Source organism: Canis lupus, chromosome 6 (genome assembly GCF_011100685.1).
Source record: "Canis lupus familiaris isolate Mischka breed German Shepherd chromosome 6, alternate assembly UU_Cfam_GSD_1.0, whole genome shotgun sequence".
Classification (NCBI taxonomy): Eukaryota; Metazoa; Chordata; class Mammalia; order Carnivora; family Canidae; genus Canis; species Canis lupus.
The window spans coordinates 29,137,216-29,149,252 of NC_049227.1; the positions used below are offsets into that span (position 1 = coordinate 29,137,216).

At 53.9% G+C, this 12,037-nt stretch overlaps 1 non-coding gene across 1 annotated transcript; it reads right to left on the reverse strand.

Annotated features, from left to right (window-relative positions):
* Window positions 1-9,589: 9,589 nt before the first annotated feature.
* Window positions 9,590-9,676, reverse strand: MIR365-1 (microRNA mir-365-1). Its single transcript, NR_049217.1, has one exon. It is a non-coding gene; the product is annotated as a microRNA mir-365-1 (primary transcript).
* Window positions 9,677-12,037: the final 2,361 nt, after the last annotated feature.

A 12,037-nucleotide genomic window follows, 5' to 3' on the forward strand; every position in this document is an offset into this window, starting at 1 on the left:
TACGTACTTGGACACCTGCCAGAGCGAGTATATGTTGTAATGGCAAAACGCTGGCATTCACCAAAATGCTGGCCGGGAGGGGACAGGTTAAGTATGGTGCAATGCTAGAAGTCCTTAGAAAGAATGAGGTGGGTCCGAAGACTGTCACAGCTTCAGGATATACTGGAACGCCCCCGGCTTTCTTAACTATCATGAGCAAAAAAGGTGAATGCCCTTGAACACGCTTCCAAAATATATGCAGATTATGCACCCTGCCTACAGCGGGTACTGTTTAGAAAGTGAATTTTTTTTTAAGTGAAAATAAAGAAAAATCGCAAACGGGTGCTCCTTTATTTCCCGCGTTATTCTCTTCTGTGCTATTTTTCTTACTATGAGCATGGTATGATTGGGGGGGGGGTAATTAAACAACATAAAATCGGGGTTTTAAAATGATTTCCAGGGGATCCCTGGGTGGCTCAGCGGTTTGGCGCCTGCCTTTGGCCCAGGGCACGATCCTGGAGTCCCGGGATCGGGCTCCCTGCATGGAGCCTGCTTCTCCCTCTGCCTGTGTCTCTGCCTCTCTCTCTCTCTCTGTGTCTCAATAAATAAATAAAATCTTAAAAAAATAAAAAATAATGATTTCCGTACTCAGGAGCCATATAAAACAGTCATACTCTTTTCCTTACTTATCTGTCAGGCCAATGGAGTGATGGTGGGGATCTTTGCTTTTCTGGTTCCTTTTTCTCTTTCTTTCTGTTTTCCCCATTTAGGGAATGGGGGGGATGGGTAGAGGGAAAGGGAGAAGCTCAAATAGACTCCATGCTCAGTGTGGAGCCCAACACAGGGCTTGACCCCATGACCTGAGCTGAAATCTAGAGTCGTTTGCTTAACCGACCGAGCCACCCACACGCCCCAGCTTTTCTGGTTTCTTTAGGCAAATAACCTGGAGTGGTCGCAGAGAAACACCAGAGATGCCCACTTCCCGGTCCCCGGAACCTGTGAATATGACCTTATATGGCAAAAGACTTCAAGCATCTTGAGATGAGTTTGTCCTGGATTATCCAGATGAGCATTGCGTGCATCCTCGTAGGAGAGAAGCAGAGCCAGACCTAGAGTAAGATGCACGGAGAGACTGGAGCGCATTGGGCACAAGTCAGGGACACGGGAGCCACCAGAAGCTGGGAGAGGCAAGGTACAGATCTTCCCCTGAAGCACCTTGGGGAGTGTGGCTTCACCAGGTTATGGACTTCTAGCCTCTAGGACTATGAAATTTCTGTTGTTTCTGTAATTTTAAGGCCTCTTGGTTTGTGTCAATTTGTTATGGGAGCCCTAAGGAGCTAACACATCACCTGACCTTTGCAACGATCATAAAATGCATGAAGCACACAGGTACTGTAAGAGACCCGTTCGGGTGTCCTGTGTGCTTTGGACGTGTGTGCTCAGGTATTTCTTGAGCATCTAGCTGGTGTCAGGCGGCGGTCCAGGGCCTGAGGAGCTAGCAGAGGACCAAAGAGAAATGCCTGACCACCTGTGGGAGAGGAGAGAATAAGTAAGATCACAGGAACGGAGGGGAGGACCCATGGGGGTGGGAGGGGCCAAAGAGAACTGAAGACATGGAAGGGAGACACGGGAGTCAATGAGGGGCTGGGAGAACCGGGAAGGGACACCCGGGTAGAGCCCCGAAGGAGATGGGGGCAGGGGCTGAGTGTCCACCTGCAGGGACAGCACGGGGCAGAGGAAACCAGGGACCCTTTGGTGAGACCAGAATAAGGAGGAATGAGCTACCCTTTTCCTCCTATTTCCTTCCCCACTTCCTTTCCTCTCACGCTTGTTGCCTGCCTACTGCACGCCCCAGCTGGGGGTGCAAAGATGTCCAGGGTCCCCATGCTCAAGATCCTCCTCATGTGGGCGGGGACAGTCATACAGAGGCCGCCACAAATACAGCGTGGTCGGCATCCGAGCTTTGCCAGGATAAGTTGGGTGCGGGGTCCATGGTGGAGAGCAGGGTGGGGAGGAGAGGGGGGGTATCTGCTAGGGGCGAGGTTGGGGAGACTGAGGCAAGCAGGGAAAGGGCATGACTTCCAAGTTCAACAGCAAGTGTGTGGCTGTGATTCAGCGGGAAATGAATGGGGGCTGGGGTGGGTGGCACACAGAGACATGTGTCTGGGGATTCTCTTATTCTGTCTTTTTAAAGATTTTATTGATTTATTCATGAGAGACACGGAGAGAGGAGAGAGAGGCAGAGACACAGGCAGAGGGAGGAGCAGGCTCCCTGAGGTCCCTCCCAGAATCCTGGGGTCATGACCTGAACGACAGGCAGACGCTCAACCACTGAGCCACCCAGGCGTCCCATCTTCTGTCCTCAGGTGCAGGAGGAACACCTGGGGGACAATGGGTTCTGAGGATGACCTGCCCCTTTTAGATTCACCCAGTCCCTGAAGAGGACATGGTCCCCATGCTTGGGCCGCACAGACACCAGAGCTGATGTGACAGGTAGTATGGGGACTCATCCCTCTGGTAGCTGCGATAAGGACGGGAAAGGCTGAGCTGCTCCTGGATCCAGCACCTGTAGGGCTATGGGGTCGGGCCTTGGCGCCAGCCCCATCCTTCCTCTCTACCCCCATCCCATCTCTCATCTCTCATCTCTCTCTCTCTCTGCCTGTTGGCCTAGACAGGGTGGACAAAGCTAACTTCTCACCTGCTGCAGGTGGGACGAGCCTCCATCGGCCCTGCTTGGGTCACCTGACCATACCCAGAACCGTGACGTCAGCCCGGCCCAGAAGGGGTCCACCATTGTGATTGGCCAGGCCCGGTCACTGCAGCCGAGGGGTGGGTGTCACGAGCGGCCACCTGGCCAAATTCCCACTGCCGGCAGGTGTGTTAGCAGATGCAGGGAGCAGGTGCTTGCAGGAAAAACACACACGCACACACAAACCCAAAACAAAACAAAAAACCCAGAACCATCTAACGCCTCCAGAGACATCTGCTGGCTGTGCTTCCACGTTTCCTTGGCTGAGAATTGCCTCAGTCTTGAGTCCGACGCTTTAAGATCCACTCTGCTGGCTCCCAACGCCAAAGCTGCCTGCAGGACTTACTCAGACCTGTTGTAGATTCTTTCTTTTTTCTTTTCTTTTTTTTCTTTCTTTTTTTTTTTTTGTTTGCTACAGTCATTATGTTATTTTAATCAAATTAAAAAAAATTTTTTTTTCTTCTTTGGTTTTTGATTACCCCTCCTAAGGGTAGGAAGGCACCTGTGTTGAGCGCCGTGCGGTTTGTGCCCCATGCACAGACCCCTTCCTGGGGGTGCAGGACCCAGCAGTGAATGGGCATGTGCTTCAGCAGAGAGCAGGAGGCAGTGCAAGGCTCTTACCTGTTCTCTCCTCAAGGAGGCCCACCCCCCGTGTTGTATACCCCTGCAGGACAAGGGGCTGTTAGTGGAAGTGCATCATCCACATGCTAGAGGCTTGGAATCTCTCAGTGTCTTGAGTGAGGAGTCTGAGCTCTTGAGATGAGATTCGATGCGCACAGGAAATAGGGTTCGTCTGGTTGGTGGAGGCTGTCCTTGAGAAGGATAGTGGAGTCCTGTCATTGCTGAGAGGGACCGGGTGCCCGGAGGGGTTGCCAGCATCTACCACGGCCGCCTGGCTTCAGAGGGCATCCCTGGGTGCTGCTGCACCCCTGGACTGTTTGCTGACCAGTGGGCTCTGCTCTGAAGACGGCAGCCCTGTCATCTGCTGTGACATCAGAGGGCACTCAGAGTCCAGTACGAAATGGTGTGGCTGAATAAAACAACCGCAGGCTCTTAGGGAGGAAGGCTTAAGGCAAATGGCTAATTTTTTTTTTTAAGTACTCATAACCCACATGTCAGCTGGGGTCATCTTATTTTTGGAGATTCAGATGGAGTGGGCTTGAACTCTATCCCAACATGCCACTGTCTCCCACATGGGAGACCCAACTTTTCTTGGAAACTTTCCAGGGATTGGGGGTGAGGGGTGCTTATGTCTCTCCTGGACACCAGAGCTCTAAATTCCTGTGTCTAATGAATTAGTTCTGCTTGGGCACCCTTTTGCTGGCCTCATGGGCATGTGACACGTACAGTTGCACAGGGCCTATGTCTGGTTTAGTGCTCTGTTGCCATCTTGAACTTCTTAATAATTTTTGAACAAAAGTCTCCACATTTTCATTGTGCAAGTGATGTAGCCAGTCCTGTTCTGTTCAGGAGCTGTTCCCTTTCCACCCCACACTGGTCCACTGGGACCCTGCCCCAGTTCCTCCATGCACCCCAAATTCTGCAACACAAGGCTATGGGTGGAGGAGACTCTGAAAGTTTAGGGGCAAAAGAAAAGTGGTGGCCTCTTGGGCAAGTTAACATAAAGTCAGTGTTCAAATTGGCCTCGCACTATCCAAAGAGTGAAGAGGAAGTGTTGGGGGGGAGGCAGATGAATCAGGAGGGGCAAACGCTGATAATTGTTGAACCTGGATGATGGGTCCAAGTGCTCATTATGGTATTTTCCCTATGTTCAGTATGGCGGGAAAGTCCATAATACAAAGCTGAAAAGGCAATCCAAGACCTGCTTCTGGGAGCTCCTTGAAATGTTAAACATGGAGCTTCCGTATGACCCAGAAATCCCACTTCTAGGGTGTACGCCAAAGAGAAATGAAAATGTATGCCCACACAGATGTTGACAGCTGCATTTTTCCTAATAGCTAGAAAGTATAAGTAATGCAGATGCCCATCACCTCACAAATGGATAAATAAAATGTGGATATTCTCTGGCCACAAAAGGGAATCCAGTCCCGCAGTGCGCTACGGCGTGGACAGACCTTGAGAACATAATGCTCAGTGAAAGAAGCCAGTCACAAAGGATCTCCCACTGTATGATTTATATGAAATATCTAGAACGGCAAATCTAGAGAGAAGGAAGTAGATTAGTGACTGCTTAGGAGGAAGGGGGAGTGGAGGGAGGAGGATTGGGACAGTGTGGTTTCTTTTTGAGGTGATAAAAACGTTCTACAATTGACTATGATGTTGGATGCCCAACTCTATGAATATATTCAAAGCCATTGAACTGTCCACTTTAAGTGGGTGAATTGTAGGGTAAGTGAATCATATCTCAACAAAGCCATTAAAAAAAAAAAATCACATCAGGACACCTGGGTGGCTCAGTGGTTGAGTGTCTGCCTTCGGCCCAGGGCGTGATCCCGAGGTCCTGGGATCGAGTCCCACGTCGGGCTCCCTGCAGGGAGCCTGCTTCTCCCTCTGCCTGTGTCTCTGCCTCTCTGTGTGTCTCACCATGAATAAATAAAATCTTAAAAAAAAAAAAAAAAAGCCATGTCCTCCACTTCTCCCACCAGGAATCCTTAGTCTTCAGCTTCTTGCCCTTTGGGAAATCCCTTGTCTCTCCCGCATCCTCTCCCTGCGCATGCACACACACACACACACACACACACACACACACACACACTTGTCACACACCCCCCCCCTTTCAGTTGCCTTCTTGTGCCTTAAGATGTTTTTCATTCTATTTCCATTCTCACAGACTCCAGAGAACTGTCTTCTCTGAGAAGTACCCTCCACAGCCAAGGTGCCCCACTGAGGTATCTTTCCAAACTATAACCATTTCCTCTTTAAAAGTTACTCCATCACAGCTATTAAAATTACACTTTTCAAATTCCCATGGTGTCCTATGAGGGCGGTCACTACTAGTTCCTACTAGTTGTAAATTCCAAGAGCTTCATAATTCCCTCAAGAAAAGAGAGGCCCAACTCGATCCCTCCAGAGCCAAGGGTCTCTCTGACCTAAAGCTTAACTCTTAGTTACTTCACAGGCGGGGAGAGAGGACGGGAAAGAATGTTGGTAGGGCCAAACCAGAGGGCAGGTTTTGGGGTCTGGAACAGGGGTGGGCTAATTATAGCCTGTGGACCAAATTCAGTCCATATCTTGTTTTTATAAATCAAGTATTATTGGAACACACGGCCACATCCACTCGTTTCTGCGTTGTCTGTGTTTTTTTGTTACGATGGCCGAGTGGAGTAGCTGCCACACAGACCATACAGCCTGCAAAGCCGAGAATATTTAGTATTTGACCCTTTTGGGGTAAAGTCTGCTGGTCCTTGAGATGGAAGGTCCAGGCTTGAACCCCAGCTCTTTACATTCTGGGTGTGTGATCTTGGACAGGTCTCTAAGTGTTTCCTCATCGGCAAGCTGTAGACCATAACAGTGCCTCCCTCGTATTCTGCTCGGGCAACTAAAATGCCATCATACGTGTTAAGTGCCTAGTACATATAAAGCACTCAGTATATGCTGATGGTTGTGTTATTTAGAGACGGAACCCGACAACTCCTCCTCTACCGGGTCATCTGAAGCAGTGGAGACAGTGCCTGTGAAAACAGTTGGTGACAACATACAAATGTTTATTATTGCTCCAAATATCTTCAAGGCTTTTGAGATGATTCTCTGCTTCTTGGTAATATTTATAATGTGGAGCGTTGAGAGTATAAAAGACCTCTAATTTCAGAGGAAAAGGGGCCTCTGATCCACAAATCCAAGCCCTCTCATTCAACAGCCCAGGAAACTGTGCCCCCTGACCCCCAGCTGGGACTTGAACCCGCCCAGAACTAAGACCTGAATATTTTTTTTAACTGAACTCTGCATTTTCCCCAATAACAGGTGCTTGGGAATCCGGGCCCACGTGTCTAAATATCTGTGTTTTCTCCGAGCTCCCCACCAGAGCCTGTTACACAGTATTCTGCTACAGAGCATTGGCAGGTGCGGTTGGATCTGGGGGAGGTATGAGATGCACATCCCCACACGTTTCAGGGGCCCCCCAGAAGCCTGTTGGGGTGGCCAGGGCTGACACTGCATCCCTGACAACCTGCTTTCCTGTCATTTAAATCTATTTCGATCAGGATACCCAGCAGCCTCCCACTCACTGGCTTCGCTTCACAGATGTAAACTGAGCAGCTAATACCCGCTAGGCCCTGGGGATACAGCGGTGAATGAATGACAGCATCTGCCCTTGGCTCTTGCCTCCTTGGCTTCTAAAGGGGCAACACACAAACCAACAAGCATCTGGGCAATTCAGCCCCATAATCAACCTTCCCTTTGTCCCCAGGATTTCCCTTCCACCCCCAACCCCCGAATACTGCACTGATGAATTGGAAAATTATTCTGGACCTGGCTATAGGATCTGTGTGGATGGTGGGAGTTCAGAGTGACTGCTTTGGAGTCCATCAGATCCGGGCAGGGCGGGCTCCCTAGTTTGCAAAGTGAAAACCCGGGGCCCCTCATGCCAAAATTATTAAACGTATCAGGGTGATGACAGCAGCGCGTTAGGGCGAGAGCAGGGCCCTGCACCTGGGGTCAGAGCTCCTTTCCAGCTGGGCCACCTCCCTGCGCCTTAATTTTCTCATCCGAACAAGGACCTGTTAAGGCCCACCTCACAGTTGGCTGCGGCTGTAGAGTGAGATGAGGCACCTCAAGTGCCTGTGGTAGCATCTGTCACTCTTAGGTAATGGTGATGACCTAGGCAGCTCATGGTCAGCGCAGTGTACACCTTCCCCTGTAACACGGGGATTCTTTGCTTGCTCTTTTATCTGTCTCCCAACTCAAGTGGGAGCCCCGTGAGGACAGGGGCCGTCTTGGTCCCGGCTGTGTCCCTGGCACCGGGCATGGTGCTTAGCGCACAGTAGGGCCTCAGCGCTCAGCGAAGGCAGGCGGGGAGCAGGTGTCCAGCCAGAGCACTCGGATCCAGGAGCAACAGCTGCAGTTCTCAGAACCTCAAGACCATGTGGCTTAAGCACTTGTTTGGGGGAGATCTCGTAGCTCCAGCAGTCATCTCACTCCTGGCTTTTCTCACCTGGGGCTCTCCCCACCGTGTGGGAGAGAGGCAGGGAAGGGGTGCCTGAAGGCCCAGCCCCCATCCTGGCAGCCCGCGGGGCAAGGGCGTGGGTTGTGCTCTGGCAGCTGGGCCGGCAGCTGTCCGCCAGGCTCTCGATGCCTGCCCCAGCTGGCCAGCTGGGTCCTGATGCCACCCCCCACCCCATGACACAGCAGAAAGTGAAACCAGAGTCCGCCCCTGCTGGCCGGACCCGGCGCTCGCTGTTTCCCTGTAAAGCCACGGTCCCAGGGGGCAGGCGGGGAGCTGGTGCCCGGGGCCTGGCACGGGGTGGCCTGTCGAAGGAGCGTCCCTCCAGGCCGAGGGCACTGCTGTGGCCCCTGCCTGTCCCTGGTGCTGTGTCTGAACCGTGGTAGCTGCCCGATGGAGCTCTGGCAATCCCTTGATCTGGGACAGAGGGTTTATTATTTTCCCCATCTCACTGAGCAACTGAGGCCCAGAGAGGTGCCCTGGCGAGGAAGAAGAGCGCTGGGTCGTCACCACCCTCAGACGGGCACAAATGAAAACTATGGGTGGGCATCAGGGCGGAGATCTCATCGGTGTGGGTGAGCAGGGAAGGGGTGGGGGCATCCCTGAAAAGGGAAGACATGTGACACCCTGGCTGTCATGGGTGGGGCCCACCACACATTCGAACTGGCCACCCAACTATGTGGGTGCCAAAAATCGCTGAGATGTACAGGAGTTCTTAATTAAGTGGGCTTCGCCGTCTCTATTTCTGCCCCATCCTCAGGCCACCTCTGCTATTCTTTGCTTCATGTTTTTCTTCCAAGTGACTCGCCCTTTTTCACTTCTATAAATCAGTACAAAAAAGGGGTCTTTCTATCCCTGCCGTCAATCGAAAATCCCATTGCTGGCTGCAAACAGAAATGAACCCTACAAAGAAATACCCATGAGAATAATGTACACCTGTAGCCAGGTACCACTTAAAATCGCCGAGTAGATCTGCGCATCAGGCCAGGGCGGTGGCTATTCTGAGCTGTGGGTTTCGCACGAGAGGAACCAGCGGCCCAGAGAGGTTGAGCCACTTGCCTGGGGTGACACAGCAGCAGTCCCAGAGCGCAAGCGGGCTGATCCCAGAAACCCGTGCTCGCTGCGGTCTCCCCTGCTTGTCTGAGTGGCCTCAGCCTATAAGGTGTGTTAGGAACTCACGCCTTCCGCGGCGAATGCTTGAACCTCCCCATTCTCAAAGCACCTTCGGCGCTCCTATAGTCCTTGAGCTCATCACAGCCGTGGGTGGCAACCATGAACCCTCGAGGCCAGAGCCTGGGGTGTGGCCCTCCCCTTGGCAGATAGGTAAACCGAGGCAGGGAGTGGGAAAGTGCCCTGGCTCAGGGAGCAGAGGGAGAAAGCCAGGACCGGCCAGGGCCGCCTGCCAAGGTGAAGATCCCGGGGCCCCGCTGGAGGGACCAGGCTGAAGGTGAGAGTCGCCTCACTAGCCTGGTGCAATGAGTAACACCTGCTCCTTTCCCACCCCCCGCCCCCGACTCCCTTCGCTCCCCCCAGAGCAAAAGGGGGACAGAAAGCACGATTAGCGACCAGTGTGTCTGCGGAGGGCGCCTTTCTCTTTTTCGTGGCCCTAACCAGTTCTGAGCAGTGAGTGCAGGAGGGAGTGTGTGTTGGGAGGATCTGGGGAAACTCTTTCTCTTCTTTGAGTTGCTGGAGGAACTCAGAGCTGCCATCGTCCCAGCTGGCCCAGGGACCCCGAGGAATACTGCAAGAGCAATAAGGATTTTTAGGGGCATTATGATAGTGGAATGGAAACACATCTGCCCCCAAAAGTCCCTCATTTTCCCTGCGGTAACGAACCAGCTGGGCAGGAAGTGGTGGCTCTCGGAGTACCAAGAGCCAAAACTAAAAAGGAAAAAATGTACAAAGTTAGAGCGTACTTTAAACAAGCCAGAGCTTTCATGGTATGCGGCGGCTCCGCCCAGGCTCCCCAAAAAGCTGCTGATGACTGGCTGATAATTGGCTAAATGTGTCGCTGTGCAGTGGCTTCAAGACCGACGTGCCTCCTCTGCGCCCAGAAAACCGAGATCGGGAATCCCGGGGCAGGTTATAAGGGTCATTCTCAGACACCAGGCCACTTCCAGGACTCGCCTGTGACGTTTCTCCAAGACCCCAACCAACTATTCCCGAACCCTCCTTTTCCATTGAAGGGAATCAGAAATCCCTCAATACCTCCTCATGTGGAATGGGGGAGAAAGGTGGTCAACGTGGAAACCCAGATGAAAATATCTGGAAAGAGAGCAGTTTCCGCGGCCGAACAACCAACCAGAGGGCGAAGGCTGGGGCAGGGGAGCCTAGTGGTGTCGCTGGTGGAGCAGAAGGCACGAGAATCCCTGCTAAGGTCCAGGATGCTGTCTCTCAGGTCTGGCCACTAGTGATCGAGGACTAAGAAGTCCAGGGCAGTGGGTCCCCTTGGGGCCAGTGGCCCGCAAGGTCTCTGCACGTGCAGGCCCCCGCGCCAGCCAGCACCCCTGGGTCCCGAAGGGGTTAACCTCTCCACGGTTGCTGACACCCGAGGAGGAGGCTGCTCACTCAGCAAGCTGGCATATCACACTGGGCCATCGAGAGAAGAGAGGGGCTGAAAACAGCCTCTGTGAGCTGTGAATGGAGGCCGCCTGCCTTATCGCCATCAGAACGAAAAACGGGACGCAAAGCCTTCTTGACACGGAACCGGCTACCTGGGCGCTCGCTGGCTCCTTGGCACCTGTCGCGTGGCCCCGGAGCTCTGGCAAGGGGCTCGGGGCATCTGTGCCGGTGAGCACCCGGCCGTCTGGGCCAGGCCTGCAGGGGAACGAGCGATCCTATACTCGCCATGTGACAGCTGGCAACCCGGCCCAGATCTCTTCTTTCAAGCAGCACCTAAAATATTCTCTGGGTGAAGCTGAGGCTAAATATGGCAAGGCCTACGAATGCCTGGTCTGGACCTTTTAATGCCATTCTAAGATACAATCAGGAACCCAGGAGGCCTTTAGGTGGCCTGGAGTCCAGCGGCTGGGGCCAAATGGGAGTCCCATGGGACTGCTGACTCAGGGCTGGGTGCAGCTTGCCTGAGCAGCCGCCTTCCTCCACGCCCAGGGATGCCCCCCAGTTCCCTCTTGGCCGTCCCGCCCAGCCCGGCTCCGTGTCCCCCCATCTGCCCAGCAGGCCCTGTGACGGTCCTGCAGCGCCTTCTCCCCACTTCAGGGCTGCAGCCTGCCCCGCTGGCCTGGAGAGGGCCGGCAAGGGCAGCTTGCACGGTAGCTGAGATGCGTGCAGCCCCGCCGCTGGCCCCGCGCCACGCCCCCTGGGCCCACCCCGAACGTGAGGAGGACCGCGGGGAGGACTTCCAGCTGGCCTGCAGAAGCATGGCTCTGCCCCTGAACCTTCTGGACTCAACGTCTGCTCTGCTCCCGCACAGGCGGATTTGCCCCCAGCCCCTAGGATGGCCTCCACTGGTTGCCCTCTGAGCATCGGGGAGGCTGTGCTTAGCAAAGTGGGGTTCTCCCCACCACCAGAGACCACGTGGTAGGTGGGGCAGTAGGCCCTGCAGAGTCTCTGGGGAGGCTGCCCTCAGGAGCCAAACACCCCACTTCTAGTCAATAGACGCTGCCAGCGGGGTCCCAGGAGCAGAGATCGTACCCCCCCCCCCCCGTCCCCAGCCCTGCACACACGCCCCCGCTGCCACAGCCCCGTGTGCACCTGTCCAGGGCTCCTTTGGGCCGCGGTGATGACTCTAAGGCCACATTCAGGCCTGGGCTGGCAGTGGTCCAGGCAGAGATGCCAACAGGCCCGGGCACGGATCTCACGCACGATTCCAACAAGAGAGCCTGGTTTTCTGCACGCCTCCGAGCAAACTCTCACACCGCGCTGCACGGCTAACTCAAGGCTCAAGGCGGCCACTGCCTGCCTTCCCTGCGGAGGCCAAACAAGTCCTGGACAAAAGGCTCCATTTGCCGGTGCATTTTTAACGTGGCTTTCTGGTGACACCGACCTCAGTTTTCACTTCCCACGTGTGTCTCCCTTTCACAGAGCACCGTGGCCATTCAGGGACACGGAGAAATGAGTTTGCCTTGCGGCTCCTTAAACGCAGATGCTCCCCATAAGGAAGATGCTGTGCAATCGGAAACTCGACGGCTCTGCACATACCCACGCGCCCCCTACAACCCCGGACGCCG